At 43.7% G+C, this 20,163-nt stretch overlaps 1 protein-coding gene across 1 annotated transcript in view; it reads right to left on the bottom strand.

The window, feature by feature from the left end:
• Window positions 1-20,163, bottom strand: part of LOC124712485 (ankyrin repeat domain-containing protein 65-like) — a 160,470-nt gene that overhangs the window by 29,238 nt on the left and 111,069 nt on the right. The window lies entirely within an intron of this gene.

The following is a 20,163-nucleotide window of genomic DNA, read 5'->3' as shown; positions in this document are numbered from 1 at the left end:
TCTCATGCGACTTTGTCTTTGTTTCCAATAAAACCACATGCTTCACATCCACGTGATTATCTTCTGGCTGCTGGCGCCAGAATTCATAACTAGGCGGTGTTTTTGAAATACGGTCGCTTCGCATTGAGTGTGGTGTGCGTACTGTAAGACCTTCGGTACACACATCCATCAGATTATTTGACTTGTCGCTCTAACGAAGTAGGCGAGTGTCAGCAATATGTCTCGTGGTCTTATCGTGGCGTGTTTATCTTCTGCCGTTAGGTCAGACAATAGAAATGCCACTTGCACACTTAGAGTAGCGGATTGACGGTGACCAACTTTAAACAGAACTTGATTAATTTTCACACACATTTATTAAAATAATAAAAAGACATAGATATTACGAAACTTGATTCTGGATGCTGTTTACAATTGACAATCTGAACTTCCTTTGGTCTTGGTACGTTAATCTTATTCTCACATCTCTCTGACACTTGAGAAAGTGTCTATACATTTCTCTTCATGGGTATGTACAAGAATATGATAATCTTATTAGACGCAGACTGAAACTTGACTATAGACTGGTACAAACAAATCGAGACTAATGCAGACTGACTAATCGGAGGTCTGTACACTCGTTATAATACCTAGCGCGTTCAGGTATCACTGCGCGAGTGTGATCCGCGAGGAGAAAAGGTTCTACGTTAGCAGCAATCTCATTGGCTGCATTACATATTAACACGCGGATCGGCAGAAGCAGAATTTGGTCCGTCTTTATGGCAGCGCCATCTCGTAGTGCGGAGACGGACGAGCGCTGCTCCTGCGCTGTTGTGCTTAGCGGGGCGCGCTCTAGTGGGAAAGTTGTGTACGCGCTGACTACACGGAACCATGTTCACTACATTGAGAGATGCCCAGTTTGAGTTTTATTGTTTCCCAATCTTCCTTTGTTACTCTTTTTCCCGTTCCTTTATAGGAAACATACTATCTTTAAACGTTGTTATTGAAACCTTAATCACTTAATTATTTCCTCATTTCATGGCATAAACACTTCTTTTTTTTCGATGTTCATTTGCTTTAAAAAAGCGCCGCATTCAGCCTTTTTCCGTCTCATTTAGTAAACGCAAGAGCTTACAACCACAAAAAACCTTTCAAAGGTACAAATTTTGTCGCCAGTGCAGGGTGTGGCTAATCTGCACTCGTACTCCCAGTCTTTGTGATGCGAGGAAAATTCTTAGACGTGCTTCAGATACGTGATGGATTGCCTGATAAAGAAAATGCGCGCCTCCTGAAGTGTTTTGTTTACTGTTGTCATATCACACTTGTGAAGTGGTGACTGTCTCCACAGATCTCCTTAGTTGATAAGGAACCTCTGTTACAGATATCTTGGCAATTTCTGAGCGTCTAGGACGGCGACACAGTACTTATTTTGAATAATATGTCCCAGGTTTTGTGACAATATAGCACAGATTTCGATAGAGCTGAGCCACTTAACAAAAATCTGGATTTCAAATTCCAGTAGATACAGCTGTTGAAGAACTCTGAATAATATCCAACTTGGATGTTTTGAAGTTTTTTTTCCACTTAAGCGTCATGAGATGTTTATCCAATGAGCGAAGACTGCTGCATCATGTCAACGCAGTTGCAGCAAATTTAAGATGGTGAGAAACTACTCAAAGTCGATTATAGGTAGAGAAGACTGTCAGCTTCAGCTATCTCGTTGATGGAATACGACACAGCTGCTAAATTTGATATCAGTGACACAGTCAAAGAGTCTGCCAATGTCCCCAGGCCTCTTCCAAATAGTCAATCTTGCAACATAACTCTTGAACTAGGTGTTGGCAATGATTATTTTCTCCTCGCCTGTGTCCTCCTACTACTTTCCCTCTGTAACTTTTCCTACTACTGAATTCAAGTCACCCATCACAGTTAAATTTTTATCTCTTTTAACTATCGGAATGATCGCTTTATCTCGTCATATATTCCGTCAATCTCTTCTTCATCTGCGGAGAAGGTTCGCATGTATTGTCGTGGTAATGTAGTACCTGTTGGCTTCGTGTCTCTCTTCGCTACTGTAATGCTTTCATTACGCTCTTCGTGGCATGGTCCCCGCATTCTCATTTTCTTATTCGTTATTACTCCTGCCTTATCCCTATCTGATTTTGTTTTGATATAACATTGTTATAACCTCACAAAAGCACCTGTTCTCGACGCTATTGAATTTTGCTAATCACCGCTATATCCACCTTTAACTAGCCATTACCCTATTTAAATTTTCCTCCGGCCGCGGTGGCCGAGCAGTTCTAGGCGCTTCAGCCCGGAACCGCGCCACTGCTACGGTCGCAGGTTCGAATCCTGGCTCGGGCATGGATGTGTGTGATGTCGTTAGGTTAGTTAGGTTTAACTAGTTCTAAGTTCTAGGGGACTGACGACATCTGATGTTAAGTGCCATAGTGTTCAGAGCCATTTGAAATTTTCCGGTACCCCCTCTTAAATTAAAGGATCTACCAACCAGTGATCCGAACGGGAGACTGTTTTACACCTGAAACATTTTTCTGAGAGGATGCCATCGTCGTTTAACCTCACAGGACGGTAGCTCGCCCTTGCGAAAACAAGAAAAAGTACTACGCGGGATGGCGCAGTGGTTGGCACACTGGACTCTTATTCTGGAGGTCGACGGTTGCGGTCTGCATAAGGCCATCCCGATTTCGATTTATCGTGATGCCCCCCAATCGTTCCAGGCAACTGCCGACATGCTTCCTTTGAAAGACAACAGCAGGTTTCCTCCCCCATCCCTGAAACACTCCGAGCTTGCGCTCCGCCTCTAATGACCTCGTTGTCGACGGGTCGTTGAAGCAGCACATTCCTTCCTTCCCTCCCTCCTTCCCTCCTTTCTTCAAGAAAAAAAGAGTATCACAACTGTAGCTTCCCCTTGCTTGTGGCCGTTCGCAGTACCGTAACAGCAAAATCATGTTGAGTGAAGTTCCAAGTTGATATTCCTGTAGCTCTGTGTTTATTCATCGATAGTAATTTTTATGCGCAGTTCATTATTGCTATTCGAGTTTGCATATTGCCATTTAGTCATTTGGAGATAGTGGAGATGTGGACGCTAGAAAGTGGAGTGCCAAGTAGATAAATCGGAACTTTACCGACATATTGTTGTGCTTGAAGTAGAAGAGTGACAGCGGCAGAGGCAGCCATTGGACAGAGCACGGCAAGAAAATGGTTTTCTCGATTTAATGCGTATGGTTTTGGCATTAGTGACCATCCACGCTCAGGAACACATTTGCGTTCTGACGAAGATCGTTTATACGCATTAATCCCGCATGGTTCACGTCACTGTACTCGAGAACTGGCAAATGTGATGAACTGATCATTCCAACATCGTGCGACATTTTCATACAATGGGGAGGGTTCAAAAATCTGCTGTGTCGGTACTGTATGCTCTACGCCAAAATCACAAAAGTCAAGAAATGGACATGTGTGCATCTCTGCTTGCTCGTCATCAAATAGTTGGAGAACAACACCGACCATTCCTGTCCTGTATCGTTACTGGCGACTAGAAACGGTGTCTTTGTGCTAACATAAGGACAAGAATGGAGTGGTTGAGCCCAAAAAAAGCAGCAATTCCCCGTGAAAAGACTTGCGCGCTTCCGCAAAAGGTAAAGTTATGCATCTGGTGGCGTAGCGATGGTGTGGTGTACTACGAATCCCTTTCCGGTGGTGTAACCGTCACTATTGACATTTACTGTCGACAACTGAGACGTGTTGCAGACGCAGACCAAGAACAACCACCAGGAGTCTGCGTGAAGTGATGCAACTCCTCGATAAAGCCTGCCCGCATTCTGCCAGACTGACAAAAATCACTATGTGGCAGTTGGGTGGGGAAGTCACCTTACTCACCTCATCTCGTGCCGTCACATTTGCACCTATTCCGCTCTCTATCTAAAACCTCCAAGCAACATCCTTTCCGGATGAAAGTACGCTCCGCAGATGAAGAGTTCTTTGCCTAAAAACGAAGTGAATTTGGCAGTCGCGAAATCAAAAAGCTACCCAGCGATGGCAGACAGCTGTAAATAGTGAAGGAAAATATATTATTGATGACTATAGTCTCGATTGTATGTATCTGTTGTGTTTACTAAACTTATAGAAAACGCTACGAACTTATGCACCAATCCAATATTTAAATCCTACATCTCCTACATAAACTGCAAATTCACGATGGTATGTACAGTATGTCCACAGTGTCTCAACTACACTCCTGGAAATTGAAATAAGAACACCGTGAATTCATTGTCCCAGGAAGGGGAAACTTTATTGACACATTCCTGGGGTCAGATACATCACATGATCACACTGACAGAACCACAGGCACATAGACACAGGCAACAGAGCATGCACAATGTCGGCACTAGTACAGTGTATATCCACCCTTCGCAGCAATGCAGGCTGCTATTCTCCCATGGAGACGATCGTAGAGATGCTGGATGTAGTCCTGTGGAACGGCTTGCCATGCCATTTCCACCTGGCGCCTCAGTTGGACCAGCGTTCGTGCTGGACGTGCAGACCGCGTGAGACGACGCTTCATCCAGTCCCAAACATGCTCAATGGGGGACAGATCCGGAGATCTTGCTGGCCAGGGTAGTTGACTTACACCTTCTAGAGCACGTTGGGTGGCACGGGATACATGCGGACGTGCATTGTCCTGTTGGAACAGCAAGTTCCCTTGCCGGTCTAGGAATGGTAGAACGATGGGTTCGATGACGGTTTGGATGTACCGTGCACTATTCAGTGTCCCCTCGACGATCACCAGTGGTGTACGGCCAGTGTAGGAGATCGCTCCCCACACCATGATGCCGGGTGTTGGCCCTGTGTGCCTCGGTCGTATGCAGTCCTGATTGTGGCGCTCACCTGCACGGCGCCAAACACGCATACGACCATCATTGGCACCAAGGCAGAAGCGACTCTCATCGCTGAAGACGACACGTCTCCATTCGTCCCTCCATTCACGCCTGTCGCGACACCACTGGAGGCGGGCTGCACGATGTTGGGGCGTGAGCGGAAGACGGCCTAACGGTGTGCGGGACCGTAGCCCAGCTTCATGGAGACGGTTGCGAATGGTCCTCGCCGATACCCCAGGAGCAACAGTGTCCCTAATTTGCTTGGAAGTGGCGGTGCGGTCCCCTACGGCACTGCGTAGGATCCTACGGTCTTGGCGTGCATCCGTGCGTCGCTGCGGTCCGGTCCCAGGTCGACGGGCACGTGCACCTTCCGCCGACCACTGGCGACAACATCGATGTACTGTGGAGACCTCACGCCCCACGTGTTGAGCAATTCGGCGGTACGTCCACCCGGCCTCCCGCATGCCCACTATACGCCCTCGCTCAAAGTCCGTCAACTGCAGATACGGTTCACGTCCACGCTGTCGCGGCATGCTACCAGTGTTAAAGACTGCGATGGAGCTCCGTATGCCACGGCAAACTGGCTGACACTGACGGCGGCGGTGCACAAATGCTGCGCAGCTAGCGCCATTCGACGGCCAACACCGCGGTTCCTGGTGTGTCCGCTGTGCCGTGCGTGTGAAGTACAGCCCTCTCGCAGTGTCCGGAGCAAGTATGGTGGGTCTGACACACCGGTGTCAATGTGTACCTTTTTCCATTTCCAGGAGTATATATCCCTGCTATGAGTACGCTCATTTGGTCCAGCAGATACTGCAGTTGTTCCTTACAATCACTACAGAAAACAATATTGCTTTGTCGATATGCACGTTCAATACGAGGGGACAAAGTCTACCTACTTGACTTATCCCCTTCGTTCTTGGTTTTCCAAACAAGCTGATGAACCTATCTAATATCGTGTAGGGACCAGGCGAACACTCAGATGTGCCGCAACACGACGTGGCATGCACTCGACTAATGTGTGAAGTAGTTCTGGTGGGAATTGACACGATGAATCCTGCAGGTCTGTCCATAAATACGTAACACTACGAGGGGGTGGAGAGCTCTTCCGAACAGTACGTTGCAAGGCCTCCCAGTCATGCCGGTAATGTATATGTCTGGTGAGTTCGGTGGCCAACTGAAGTGATTAAACACAGAAGAGTATTCCTGGAGCCACTCTGTGGCAATTTCGGACTTATGGGATATCCCATTGTCCTGCTGGAATTGCGCACATCCGTCGGATTGCACAATGGACACGAATGGATGCAGGTGATCAGACAGGATGCTTACGTACGTCTCACGTATCAGTGTTGTATCTGGACGAATCGGGGGTCCCATATCACTCCAACCGCACACGCCCCACATCATTACAGAGCCTCCTCTAGCTTGAAAAGTCCCCTGCTAACGTGCAGGGCCCATGGATTCATGAGGTTGTCTCCATACTGGAACACGTCCTTCAGCTCGATACAATTTGAAACGAGACTCGTCCGCCCAGGCAACATGTTTTAGATCATCAACTGTCCAATGTCGGTGTTGACAGACCGAGGCGAGGCTTTGTGTCGTGCAGTCATCAAGGGTACACGTGTGGGCCTTAGGCTCCGAAAGCCCATATCGATCGTGTTTCGTTAAACGGTTCTCACGCTGACGCTTGTTGATGGCCCAGCATTGAAATCTGCAAGAATTTGCGAAAGGTTCGTACTTCGCCACGTTGAACAATTCTCTTCAGTCGTGGTTGGTCCCATTCTTGCAGGATCTTTTTTCGGTCGAAGCGCTGTCGCAGATTTGATGTTTTACCAGATTCTTGATACACTCGTGAAATGGTCGTACGGGAAAATCCCCACTTCATCGCTACCACGGAGATGCTGTGTCTCGTTCGCCAACTACACTCCTGGAAATGGAAAAAAGAACACATTGACACCGGTGTGTCAGACCCACCATACTTGCTCCGGACACTGCGAGAGGGCTTTACAAGCAATGATCACACGCACGGCACACCGGACTCACCAGGAACCGCGGTGTTGGCCGTCGAATGGTGCTAGCTGCGCAGCATTTGTGCACCGCCGCCGTCAGTGTCAGCCAGTTTGCCGTGGCATACGGAGCTCCATCGCAGTCTTTAACACTGGTAGCATGCCGCGACAGCGTGGACGTGAACCGTATGTGCAGTTGACGGACTTTGAGCGAGGGCGTATAGTGGGCATGCGGGAGGCCGGGTGGACGTACCGCCGAATTGCTCAACACGTGGGGCGTGAGGTCTCCACAGTACATCGATGTTGTCGCCAGTGGTCGGCGGAAGGTGCACGTGCCCGTCGACCTGGGACCGGACCGCAGCGACGCACGGATGCACGCCGAGACCGTAGGATCCTACGCAGTGCCGTAGGGGACCGCACCGCCACTTGCCAGCAAATTAGGGACGCTGTTGCTCCTGGGGTATCGGCGAGGACCATTCGCAACCGTCTCCATGAAGCTGGGCTACGGTCCCGCACACCGTTAGGCCGTCTTCCGCTCACGCCCCAACATCGTGCAGCCCGCCTCCAGTGGTGTCACGACAGGCGTGAATGGAGGGACGAATGGAGACGTGTCGTCTTCAGCGATGAGAGTCGCTTCTGCCTTGGTGCCAATGATGGTCGTATGCGTGTTTGGCGCCGTGCGGGTGAGCGCCACAATCAGGACTGCATACGACCGAGGCACACAGGGCCAACACCTGGCATCATGGTGTGGGGAGCGATCTCCTACACTGGCCGTACACCACTGGTGATCGTCGAGGGGACACTGAATAGTGCACGGTACATCCAAACCGTCATCGAACCCATCGTTCTACCATTCCTAGACCGGCAAGGGAACTTGCTGTTCCAACAGGACAATGCACGTCCGCATGTATCCCGTGCCACCCAACGTGCTCTAGAAGGTGTAAGTCAACTACCCTGGCCAGCAAGATCTCCGGATCTGTCCCCCATTGAGCATGTTTGGGACTGGATGTAGCGTCGTCTCACGCGGTCTGCACGTCCAGCACGAACGCTAGTCCAACTGAGGCGCCAGGTGGAAATGGCATGGCAAGCCGTTCCACAGGACTACATCCAGCATCTCTACGATCGTCTCCATGGAAGAATAGCAGCCTGCATTGCTGCGAAGGGTGGATATACACTGTACTAGCGCCGACATTGTGCATGCTCTGTTGCCTGTGTCTATGTGCCTGTGGTTCTGTCAGTGTGATCATGTGATGTATCTGACCCCAGGAATGTGTCAATAAAGTTTCCCCTTCCTGGGACAATGAATTCACGGTGTTCGTATTTCAATTTCCAGGAGTGTATAACATCATGTTCAAACTCACTTAAATCTTGACTACCTGCCATTGTAGCTGGTAGCGATCTAACAACTGTGCTGGACACTACTTGTTGCCTTATTTAAGCGTTGCCGACCGCAGCGCCGTATTCTGCCTGGTTACATATAACTGTATTTGAATATGGATGCCTATACCAGTTTTTTTTGGGCGCTTCAGTGTGTTATTTCCTATGGGTTCTTCTACATATTTCATTTTAGCCGCCTTGCGCAAGAGATGACTCATATTCTCGCGAGAACTGCACTATTCTGTATTGTTGAACGTCTTTTCTTGGTCGAGAAATGGTAGGAAGGTGTATCGGCTTGTCTTGCCTCCATTACCATTCGCAACGTCAGAAATGCCTCTCTGCTAATTCAGGTTCCCTCAGAGCCCCACCGCCTTATTACATTTCTAATGGCGCGTTTCCGAATTCATTCGACACCTGCTGTCAAGCTTAGAAACTTGCCACTGAAGTCGAAACCTGCCAGTGAAGTTGTTCGTTAGAACAACCTGAAATAAAAGTGTAAGTTAGTGTCACGTAGTAAAATAGCAGCGAAGTCATTCCGTTATAATTTTCACTTTCCACATCGATTCTCCGCAGTAGACAACGCAGTCGTATGAGAATGTAGCTGATACTTTCTTAGAAAACGTCTATGCAAGTCGAGATGAATGGGTCCTATTATACTGTATTGTGAGACACGCTTGATGGGTCTAGTGGGAAATTCAAGTGAGGGTCATTGCTCCTCTGCCTCTGTCGCTGCCTACTCCACTCTGCAGAAATACCGACCTCTCTCTCCCTCGCTTCCCAGAGCTCTTGTCCGCTTCTCGTGTCATTTCGAAACTTTCACCTGTATTCTGCGTTGTTTATTACCATATAATGCATTACTGAAGGGCAGGCATGCCATCCTCGTGGCCATTATGTAAATAATTCTTCATTTCGTTCCCGTCCTGATTATTTGCTTGATGACTGTACTGTTATTAATTTATGCAAGCGTCCATGAAAATGCACGTCTAGCAGCTTATGAAGTCATTTAGTACATGTGGATTATTTATGATTATAATTAGCGGCTAAGATCTTCTCCTGCGACATCTGATCAGTGAGTTAGGCGTTTGTAGTTTTCTGTACAGCATTTGCAGTTTGATAATTTACCACAAATTTGTATGTTTCACGGATGGCACATTCCAATCAGCGGAATAATTTTCTGATTTCTCGGTGGAAAACTCTTACGTTTATAATAAAACTGGTTGAATGAACAGTCGAGCATTGCTATATTAGTACCTTGTCACGCCACAGCAAAATTATGTGTTAGAACAGCGTGAAGTTTGCAATTTTGGTTCAGAAATAATTTCACAAGTCTAGGAGACACAATTCTTCTCAGAATTCGTCTTGGAATGTAGTAATGGTTTGGTGTCTTCCGTTGATATTGTGTCCATTGCCAGTGCAGCGATTACCCAGTCTGTTCCACCATTCGTATGGAGGGGGCGATATTGGTGCCATAAAAGTTGATTTGTGATCCGCTTATCGAAAATTTGATAATACACGTGGATGGCGAGTCACGCTAGTATGTTTTTAGATGAATAGGAAAGATATGACGAATGGGATCAGATTAAAATGGATGATAATCACAAATCATTATGCTCTACAAATTAAAGAAAGTTGTATTTTATATCTTTGCATTTGCTGTTATTTGATGATGTCTGTACGTCGATTATTGAGAGTTGTAGGTCAGTTTCAGAGGGAAAGGTGAATTCATGCCGAAGTCTGATCCATTGACACATATTTAAAGGTATGTACATAATATTGTGTAATCAATTAATGCATCACATACACTACACGAATAGAATTTTATAAAACAGCCCAGACATATAATACCTACACTTTAGTCCTTCCGACACTGCTGTTCAAAGTTTGTCTGTTTTCCTTACAGACCATAAACTGACAGAAGTCTAAATTTATCTTCACTTGATATATAAATGCTTCCATCTATATGGTAAATGACCATTCAGAACTGACAATGGATGGTGAAAAGTGTTTTTCACGAGATATTTTCTTGACGCGTTTCGATATAGCGTCATCAGAACATGGCTCTGTAAAAATAAAAAGGAATTACAACACGAAGAAACGTAGCCAGTTATAAGCTCAAAGGTCAACCGTTGAACAAGTAATTGAACTTTTTCGATTGGTTAGATGGGTGAAGTACCTGATAGACGAGGACAGCAGCCAAGAGCAATGCCGCTCTTTGTCTCAGCTAGCAAGACCTGAGCTCTGTACCGCCTTCTGTACAAGGTATGTAGAGCATTTTTCTAGCATTTTACAGAGCAACAGACATGTAGTGTTTTGAACAACACCGTGATTATTTAAGCGCGACATCCGGTATGGACGATTTTATTGAAAGTTTTTGTACTCCATGTCGAAACCGGTGTTTGTACTAGTCGCAACACAAGTGCATTGGGATGCTAGCTCTCTAGTTCACTATGAAGTAGGGAACAAAATGATCATGAGACCGGCTTTAGTGCGTATTTTAACTGGGAAGTCTTTCCTTCGATGTATACAGTGGCTGTTGGTCTGTGTCCTCAGGTTGACTGAATTAAACAAACATTAACAGTTGTATAAAGAAATGTGCTTTGAAAGGAATACTTATTGTTTAATATGACTTGGTGGCAGTATTTACGAGTATGAAAAAGCACATCTATTTTTAATGAGTTCAATTAGTGACTCTATATGTGACTTGCACAAGAAACTTATAACAAGCTAACATTCAACTTCAGCTAATTTTTGTATAGGTCTTCGTCACCCTAGACCAGGGAGCATATGTGTTTCCATTACGTTTCACAAAAGTAATGGAAAAATAAGCCAGACCACGGTGCCACTCTTGTCGTTCACACGTTTCACACAGCCATACCACTACAGTTCTTCCCTATATATCCACCGTACCAATGTTAAATCCAATTACATTATTCGTTTAGCGTCTTGTTTTATAAACGACGTTTTATTCCAGCTTTAACAACACCTTGTCGAACACACAATTTGCATTGGATAGACCACTTCTTTTATTCCACTTGTCATTTTCGTCACTTCTGTTCCATACGTCAAAACACTTTGCACAAAGATTTTCTATAACCACTTCTTTCTATCTTTCGATATAGCTTCACTCAACACTTTTCTGATTTTCATAGCGATCAATGTAAAGACAGTATTGCGGATATGCAAGTTGATGTCAGACTATCAGCTACGTAGATCGTCACCATCCAAGCAGCACGGGAGACTTACGTTTGTTAGGAAGATTCTTTGAAACTGTATAAAAGAGACCACCGCAACCTACTCTAGGTCACTGCAGCAATATTTCCAATACGTGGCTGTAGCCGTCGCTGTGATCGTAATGGGATGTCATTCTGTAGACGAAGGGGTAACTGTGAAGAGCTGGGATTTGAATGGGACTTTTGGAAGAAAGACATTTCCAAGGAACCCAGTTCGATAAAAATGTGGGAAACTGGTGCTGAAGGTAAAATTAGCAACGTCTCTGCTGTCTGTTTACTTTATCAGTGCGGAGACCTCTGAAATCATGTAAGGGATGCTATGGTCCATATGTATGCAATGTATACTGGCCCACTTGTGAAAGATCTCAATCAAAATTGTTATGGGGCACCACCTGGCCTGTATTCTCCATAGCTCTGGGGAGTTTCTGAACGTTTCTGCATCAACACCCATACTCTGCAAACCAGTGAAGTGCATGGTACAGTATGTTTCTCATCATACTTCACCGTAGCCTATCTTTCCGCTTCACTCGCATAGGGACTGAGGGAAGTGTGACCGTTAAGTGGCCACTGTGAACACTGTGATAAGTCCGATTTTGCTATGCTATCCCTTGTGTCGAGGGTTGTGGCATTTTCCTATGTTCCTAAAGTAACACCAGTTTCTGCAACATACAAGTATGCTTCTATGGTGTCGGGGTCGTGAGTCAGACCAATCTGTGATCATTCGTGCTGCCTATTTTGCACATATTTGATATCGATTGTTAGTTGAATTCGCTATGAATCCAACACACAAGGACAATATTCAATTACTGATTGTGCAAGTTACTTGTAAGCGATCTCCTTCGTTGACTGACAGCATTTCCCCAGTGTCGTGCCAATGAACCAAGATCTACCCCCTGCTTTACCTGCGACCAAGCCCACGCGATCATTATGCTCATATCCCTACAAACGGCTGCAGCCACGTATCTGTGTGGTTGCAAGATTCCAGATTCAACTTACTGATATTAAAAACAAAGGCTACTATGTTTTGCGTGTTTTGAAGTGCACTGTTTTACATTTATGACCAATTAACGCAACCTGCTAATTTTCTCACAACACTTAAAGCTTAAAAGTTGTGAATATTTGTTGTAAAGTTTTTTTCACAGAACGCTTCCTTCTGTATAACTCTACCAACTACAAAAAATAAGGTTATGTATACTGTCGTGCTATTTCATTAACATAAAATATAATCAGCAACGGTCGCAAAATACTTCTCTGTGGCACACTCGCAGTTACCTCTACTTCTTCCAGTCCATGTCTAAGGTAACATGCTGTTCCCCCCTACAAAATAATCCACAATCAAATCTCAAATCTCATTGGGTACCCCGGACTTCAGCTAATGACTTAAATGTAGTTGTGATTCCAATGTTTCTTGGAAACATCAAATGCAGCATGCACTTGTATGTGTTGAGCCATTTCTTTCCGAGTGAAATCTATGAATAGCGCAACGTGCATTTTGCTTGATCGATGTCTTTGAAGCTAATGCTGGTTGGTAGGAATGAGGTTTTTCTCTAATCATTCAGTGAATATTAATGGACACCTAATTTACATTTGCTGTCCTAGTGGCAGATCAACAGTACCTTCTTTTAGTGTAGATTACTCATATTTTGTTCCTGCAAATTTGAAATATTTTTCAACTGAAACCTGGTCATCGTGGTTTGAGTGTGCATCTGATGACTCCCTCAGTAAATCATATTAGTGGCGCAGCCGCATCGAGGTACTGATGTACAAAAGCCTCCTTATGTACAACTGCTGTTTCTGGCATCAGTATAGAATTATTCCACTATAGCTTTTGCTGAGAGTTATTGAAACTGTAGAATTTCCATTAATAAGTATATCAACAATTTATTTAATTTTACTAACAGTAACTTAAGTAAACATATTTACTTGATTTATTAGGCAAAGGCGGCCGCTGTGGCCGAGCGGATCGAGGCGCTTCAGTCTGGAACCACATGACCGCTACGGTCGCAAGTTTGAATCCTGCCTCGGGCATGGATGTGTGTGATGTCCATAGGTTAGTTAGGTTTAGATAGTTCTACGTTCTATGGGACTGATGACATCACATGTTAAGTCCCATAGTGCTCAGAGGCATTTGAACCATTTTAATTTTATGATGCAAAATAAAGAACTTCATTTCCTGTACATTTTGTGTAGATAACTCAGATTTCGTATATGCAATTTTGAAAGATTTTTCAAATGAAATCTGCTCATCGTGGTGTGAGTTTGCAGCTGATGACTCCCTAAGTGAAGGACATTAGTGGTACATCTACGTTGAGTTTCTGATGTACAAAAGGACCCTTATCTACAAATGCTGTTGCTGGCATCAGTATGGAATGGCTCAACTTTTATAAATATTCAGAACAATTATTCCACTGTAACTTTCGCTGAAAGTTATTTAAGCTGTGTAATTTACATTAATAAGTTCGTTTTATTAAAGTAACAATAACTTAAATAGACTTTTTTCCTTGATTTATGAGCCAAAGAACCATGGACCTAACCGTTGGTGGGGAGGTTTGCGTGCCTCAGCGATACAGATAGCCGTACCATAGGTGCAACCACAACGGAGGGGCATCTGTTGAGAGGCCAGACAAACGTGTGGTTCCTGAAGAAGAGCAGCAGCCTTTTCAGTAGTTGCAGGGACAACAGTCTTGATGATTGACTGATCTGGCCTTGTAACACTAATCAAAACAGCCATGCTGTGCTGGTACAGCGAACGGCTGAAAGCAAGGGGAAACTAAAGCCGTAATTTTTCCCTATGGCATGCAGCTTTACTGTGTGGTTAAATGATGATGGCGTCCTCTTGAGTAAAATATTCCGGAGGTAAAATAGTCCCCGATTCAGATCTCCGGGCGGGCACTACTCTAGAGGACGTCGTTATCAGGAGAAAGAGAACTGGCGTTTTACGGATCGGAGCGTGGAACGTCAGATCCCTTAATCGAGCAGGTAGGTTAGGAAATTTAAAAAGGGAAATGGATAGGTTAAAGTTAGATATAGTAGGAACTAGTGAAGTTCGCTGAAAGGAGGAACAAGACTTTTGGTCAGGTGAATACAGGCTTATAAATACAAAATCAAATAGGGGTAATGCAGGAGTCAGTTTAATAACGAATAAAACAATAGGAATGTGGGTAAGCTACCACAAACAGCACAGCGAACGCATTATTGTGGCCAAGATAGACACGAAGCCCATGCCTACTACAGTAGTACAAGTTTATATGCCAACTAGCTCTGCAGGTGACGGAGAAATTGAAGAAATGTATGATAAAAGAAATTATTTAGATAGTGAAGGGAGACGAAAATTTAATAGTCATGGGTGACTGGAATTCGGTAGTAGGAAAAGGGATAGAAGGAAACGTAGTAGGTGAATATGGATTTGGGCTAAGAAATGAAAGAGGAAGCCACCTGGTAGAATTTTGCACAGAGCACAACTTAATCATAGCTAACACTTGGTTCAAAAATCATAAAAGAAGGTTGTATACATGGAAGAAGCCTGGAGATACTGACAGCTTTCAGATAGATTATATAATCGTAAGACAGAGATTTAGGAACCAGGTTTTAAATTGTAAGACATTTCCAGGGGCAGATGTGGACTCTGACCAAAATCTATTGGTTATGACCTGTAGATTAAAACTGAAGAAACTGCAAAAAAAGGTGGGAATTTTTGGAGATGGGACCTGGATAAAAAAGAACTGGAGGTTGTACAGGATTTCAGGGAGAGCATAAGGGAACAATTGACAGGAATGGGGGAAAGAAATACAGTAGAAGAAGAATGGGTAGCTTTGAGAGACGAAGTAGTGAAGGCAGTAGAGGATCTAGTAGGTAAAAAGACTAGGGCTAGTAGAAATCCTTGGGTAACAGAATAAATATTGAATGTAATTGATGAAAAGAGAAAATATAAAAATGCAATAAATGAAACAGGCAAAAAGGAATACAAACGTCTCAAAAATGAGATCGACAAGAAGTGCAAAATGGCTAAGCAGGGATCGCTAGAGGACAAATTTAAGGATGTAGAGACTTATCCCACTAGGGGTAATATAGATACTGCCTCCAGGAAAATTAAAGAGACCATTGGAGAAAAGAGAGCCGCTTGTATGAATATCAAGACCTCAGATGGAAACCCAGTTCTAAGCAAAGAAAGGTGGAAGGAGTATATAGAGGGTTCTATACAAGGGCAATGTACTTGAGGACAATATTATGGAAATGGAAGAGGATGTGGGTGAAGATGAAATGGGAGATACGATAATGCGTGAAGAGTTTGACAGAGCACTGAAAGATCTGAGTCGAAACAAGGCCCCGGGAGTAGACAACACTCCATTAGAACTACTGACGACCTTGGGAGATCCAGTCCTGACAAAACTCTACCATCTCGTGAGCAAGATGTACGAGGCAGGCGAAATACCCTCAGATTTCAAGAAGAATATAATAATTCCAATCCCAAAGAAAGCAGGTGCTGACAGATGTGAAAATTACCGAACAATCAGTTAAATAAGTCATGGATGCAGAATACTAACGCGAATTCTTTACAGACAAATGGAAAAACTGGTAGAAGCCGACCTCGGGGAAGATCAGTTTGGATTCCGTAGAAATATTGGAACACATGAGGCAATACTCACCCTACGACATATCTTAGAGGCTAAACTAAGGAAAGGCAAACCTACGTTTCTAGCATTTGTAGACTTAGAGAAAGCTTTTGACAATGTTGACTGGAATACTCTCTTTCAAATTCTGAAGGTGGCAGGGGTAAAATTCAGGGAGTGAAGGCTATTTACAATTTGTACAGAAACCAGGTGGCAGTTATAAGAGTCGAGGGGCATGAAAGGGAAGCAGTGGATGGGAAGGGAGTGAGACAGGGTTGTAACCTATCCCCTATGTTATTCAATTTGTATATTGAGCAAGCAGCGAAGGAAACAAAAGAAAAAGCCTGAGTAGGTATTAAAAATCCACAGAGAAGAAATAAAAACTTTGAGGTTCGCCAACGATATTGTAATTCTGTCAGAGACAGCAAAGGACTTGGAAGAGCAGTTGAACGGAATGGACAGTGTCATGAAAGGAGGGTATAAGATGAACATCAACAAAAGCAAAACGAGGGTAATGGAATGTAGTCGAATTACGTCGGGTGATGCTGCAGAAATTTGATTAGGAAATGAGACACTTAAAGTAGTAAAGGAGTTTTGCTATTTGGGGAGCAAAATAACTGATGATTGTCAAAGTAGAGAGGATATAAAATGTAGACTGGCAATGACAAGGAAAGCGTTTCTGAAGAAGAGAAGTTTGTTAACATTGAGTATAGATTTAAATGTCAGGAAGTCGTTTCTGAAAGTATTTATATGGAACGTAGGCATGTATGGAAGTGAAACATGGACGATAACTAGTTTGGACAAGAAGAAAATAGAAGTTTTCGAAATGTGGTGCTGCAGAAGAATGCTGTAGATTAGATGGGTAGATCATATAACTAATGACGAGGTAGTGAATAGGATTGGGGAGAAGAGAATTTCGTAGCACAACTTGACTAGAAGAAGGGATCAGTTGATAGGACATGATCTGAGACATCAAGGGATCACCAATTTAGTATTGGAGGGCAGCGTGGAGGGTAAAAATCGTAGAGGGAGACCAAGAGATGAATCCACTAAACAGATTCAGAAGGATGTAGGTTGCACTAGGTACTGGGAGATGAAGAAGATTGCACAGGATAGAGTAGCATGGAGAGCTGCATCAAACCAGTCTCAGGACTGAAGACCACAACAACCACGACATGAGCCAAAATAACGAACTTTATCTCCTTGACTGTTAATGTATTAATTCTCAAGTCTGAAGTAGAATTCAGCCTGATGTGTGCCATATTTTATATGCCATGTAATGTAGTATATGTTGCTCTCTTTGTTTACTGTTAATAATATGTCTTCATCCTGAAATGGAACTTCAGTTCTTTAGACGGTTGTAGTTTGATGGTGAAAAGTAGTCATGAATCATGATTAAGTTTTCAGTTTAATTTTTGTACATGCATTCATTCGTTATTAGCTGTACTGCTCCACTGTAAACAAAATAGACCCCTAGTGCATAATCAATTAAGAATACTTGGTTTTTGACTGTCATTCTCAAACAGTGTTACTTTACATTGCCATTAAATCATAGCTCATAACATAGACTGTAGCTAGCACATGGAAATCAGCCGCAGTTGAGACTGCTGATCATAATGTTTTATTGTTTATTTTGGTAAGCTGCAAATTCATTTTTATCTGTACTGCTATATATGAAAATATATACATGATGTCTGATATTTCGAATGTGTCCAAACGAACACACCATTTTGAATCAAGTCTCAAATGAACACTGGACAATGATTAAATCAATGGGAAAAGCCGAAACTATATGGTAGGCCTGGATGCAAACTAGGGGCTCTTGCGTACTAGGCAGATGTGCTGAACACTGCACCATCTGGACACAGTGGTCTTGACAACCGCAGAGACCACCCTAGTATGCTTCCTGTCAGACAAAGATTCTCAACTTACCCACACACTAATGATGTAGTGCCCCTTGCTTCTTATCCTCATTGCCATCAAAAACAACACACCACAGATATAATTAAGGTGAGGATTCCCAGTGATCACATTAAGGTGCAGACGATGCTCGAACTCTTACTGTAATTGGCGAAACGCAGCAAGTAAGGAGGATAATGGGCAAGCCCCACGACAACAGTAGTGTGTGGTATATGTTGAGAACTTAAATCTGATAGGAGGTGTTCTAGAGTAGTGTGTGCAGTTGCTATTATCACTGTATCTGGATGGCGCATTGGTAAGGACATCTGCCTAGTAAGCAGAAGACTCGGGTTCATATCCCAGTCTAACACAAATTTTTAACTTTCTTCATTGATTTAATCAATGCTCCCTGGCAGCTACATAATTCTTTCCATTGTGTCTTGATATTTGAAAATGAGTTTTTACCTATTCAAATGGCAATAGCACTCATACAAAATGTTTAGATTTCTGGCTGGATTACCTACTCTTAATTTGTCGTTAATTTTTTACATTTCTTGAGAGCTGTAGTTCAGCAGATTGCAAGCTTGGTCAATGAGGGCGCTCTCGGCAGAGTTTCTAAGTAGTGGGTTGCATGCTGGCCACTGCAAAAGCTCCACTGGCACGACAGCGGCCTGAGGGAAATGCACTGAAGATCCACAGAAGGGAAATGTGGGCGAAGGGAAAATCTGCTGCAGTACTCTGTGGAGTGTGATTGGACACCCACATCACGTGATACGTGGTGGTATATCTTACTGCTGCATCACTACAACTCTGTGGGAACTGTAAGGTTTGAGGTTGTTCTATGATTGTTTTTAAATAGTGATAAGCAAATAACACGATTTCAGACAAGCAGATAACTTTGTGTGAATATTGCAACTGACACCACGTTGCAATTAAACACAGTACCGATCAAACCATCTCTACTGCAGGTACGTGAGTATATCCAGTTTGGATTCAGAACTAATGTCACACTGTTAGTACAGACACAAATTACTGCACAGAAGACACAGAAGTAATTTCAATGCTGGGTCTTCAATGAAGATACATTCAAACTGTAGAGCAATACGTGGCTGTTATCTGGGTAGGGTGAAATCTGCAACAGTTTCACTTGGCACAAACCACGATCCTGTCAACTAATTTTCTGTAATCATGTGCTGGAGTAACTCAGTAATAGAGGATTTTCCGAATTTTGTTGTTTTCACAAAAGGAAGCTTGCATCTTGTTGGATTAGTTTGTATGAGGGTGTGATGAAAAATAATACCTCTGAATATTTTTTATTTGAAAAATCTTACAGCTTTTAAATAAAGCAAATTTTATTTCCATTGTACATCATTACTCTTCATGTATGCATATTTATTTTGCAACATACTCACCCTTGCGACGAACTGATTTTTGACAGTGAGAGACCTGTACTTTGATACTGTCACTGCAGAAGGTTTACTGAAGAAGCCTCAACCTGCACCTTTCAATCAATATGAAAGACAAAGTGAAGTCCTCGAAGGCGTTCTTTAAGTTTAGAGTACACATGAAAGCAGGATGGGCCCAAGTCGGAAATGTACAGATAATGGTCGAAAACAGTGAAGTCGAGATAGTTACAGATATGTGGTGCTCTTGTGTGGTATAGCATTGTCATGCAGAAGGAGACGATACTCCACATGTGGACAGTTTTCAGTGAGTCTCGCTGTATGCTGAAATAGTTATGTCACACCAATCCATGTGACATGAAACCCTTTAGAGTCCTCTAGCAGCAGCTTGTGTCAGCGGAGTGAAAGTCGGCCAAGTAAACTGCGTGACATGTAACATGTCAGCCAATCTTGACAATAAAATAAAAATTTCTCAGGCATATCTCATAGATATCTCTCACTGTCCCTCTTGCTATCATGGTACTCACATACTTACAAGTAAGAGCGAATCCCCCCTCCTCCCCCCCATCTGCCCTTGGCTGCGGTGTGTCATCTTCGTGCCGACTTTTTAGTGCAGTGTTTGGAGTGAGTGATAAGTGTTGTGCGTCTTTTCCAAAGTGTTGCGAACAGAAATCAAACTTTTGCTGGGTGTGATTTTTTCATATCTCTTGCGAACAGAACCCAGACTGTCGCCGTGTTTTTTAATTTCATGTCTACTATTTTAC

Source organism: Schistocerca piceifrons, chromosome 8, assembly GCF_021461385.2.
Source record: "Schistocerca piceifrons isolate TAMUIC-IGC-003096 chromosome 8, iqSchPice1.1, whole genome shotgun sequence".
In the NCBI taxonomy this organism is placed as follows: domain Eukaryota; kingdom Metazoa; phylum Arthropoda; class Insecta; order Orthoptera; family Acrididae; genus Schistocerca; species Schistocerca piceifrons.
Note: the sequence above shows the minus strand (reverse complement) of the source record. Positions and strands in the feature narration are given on the sequence as shown.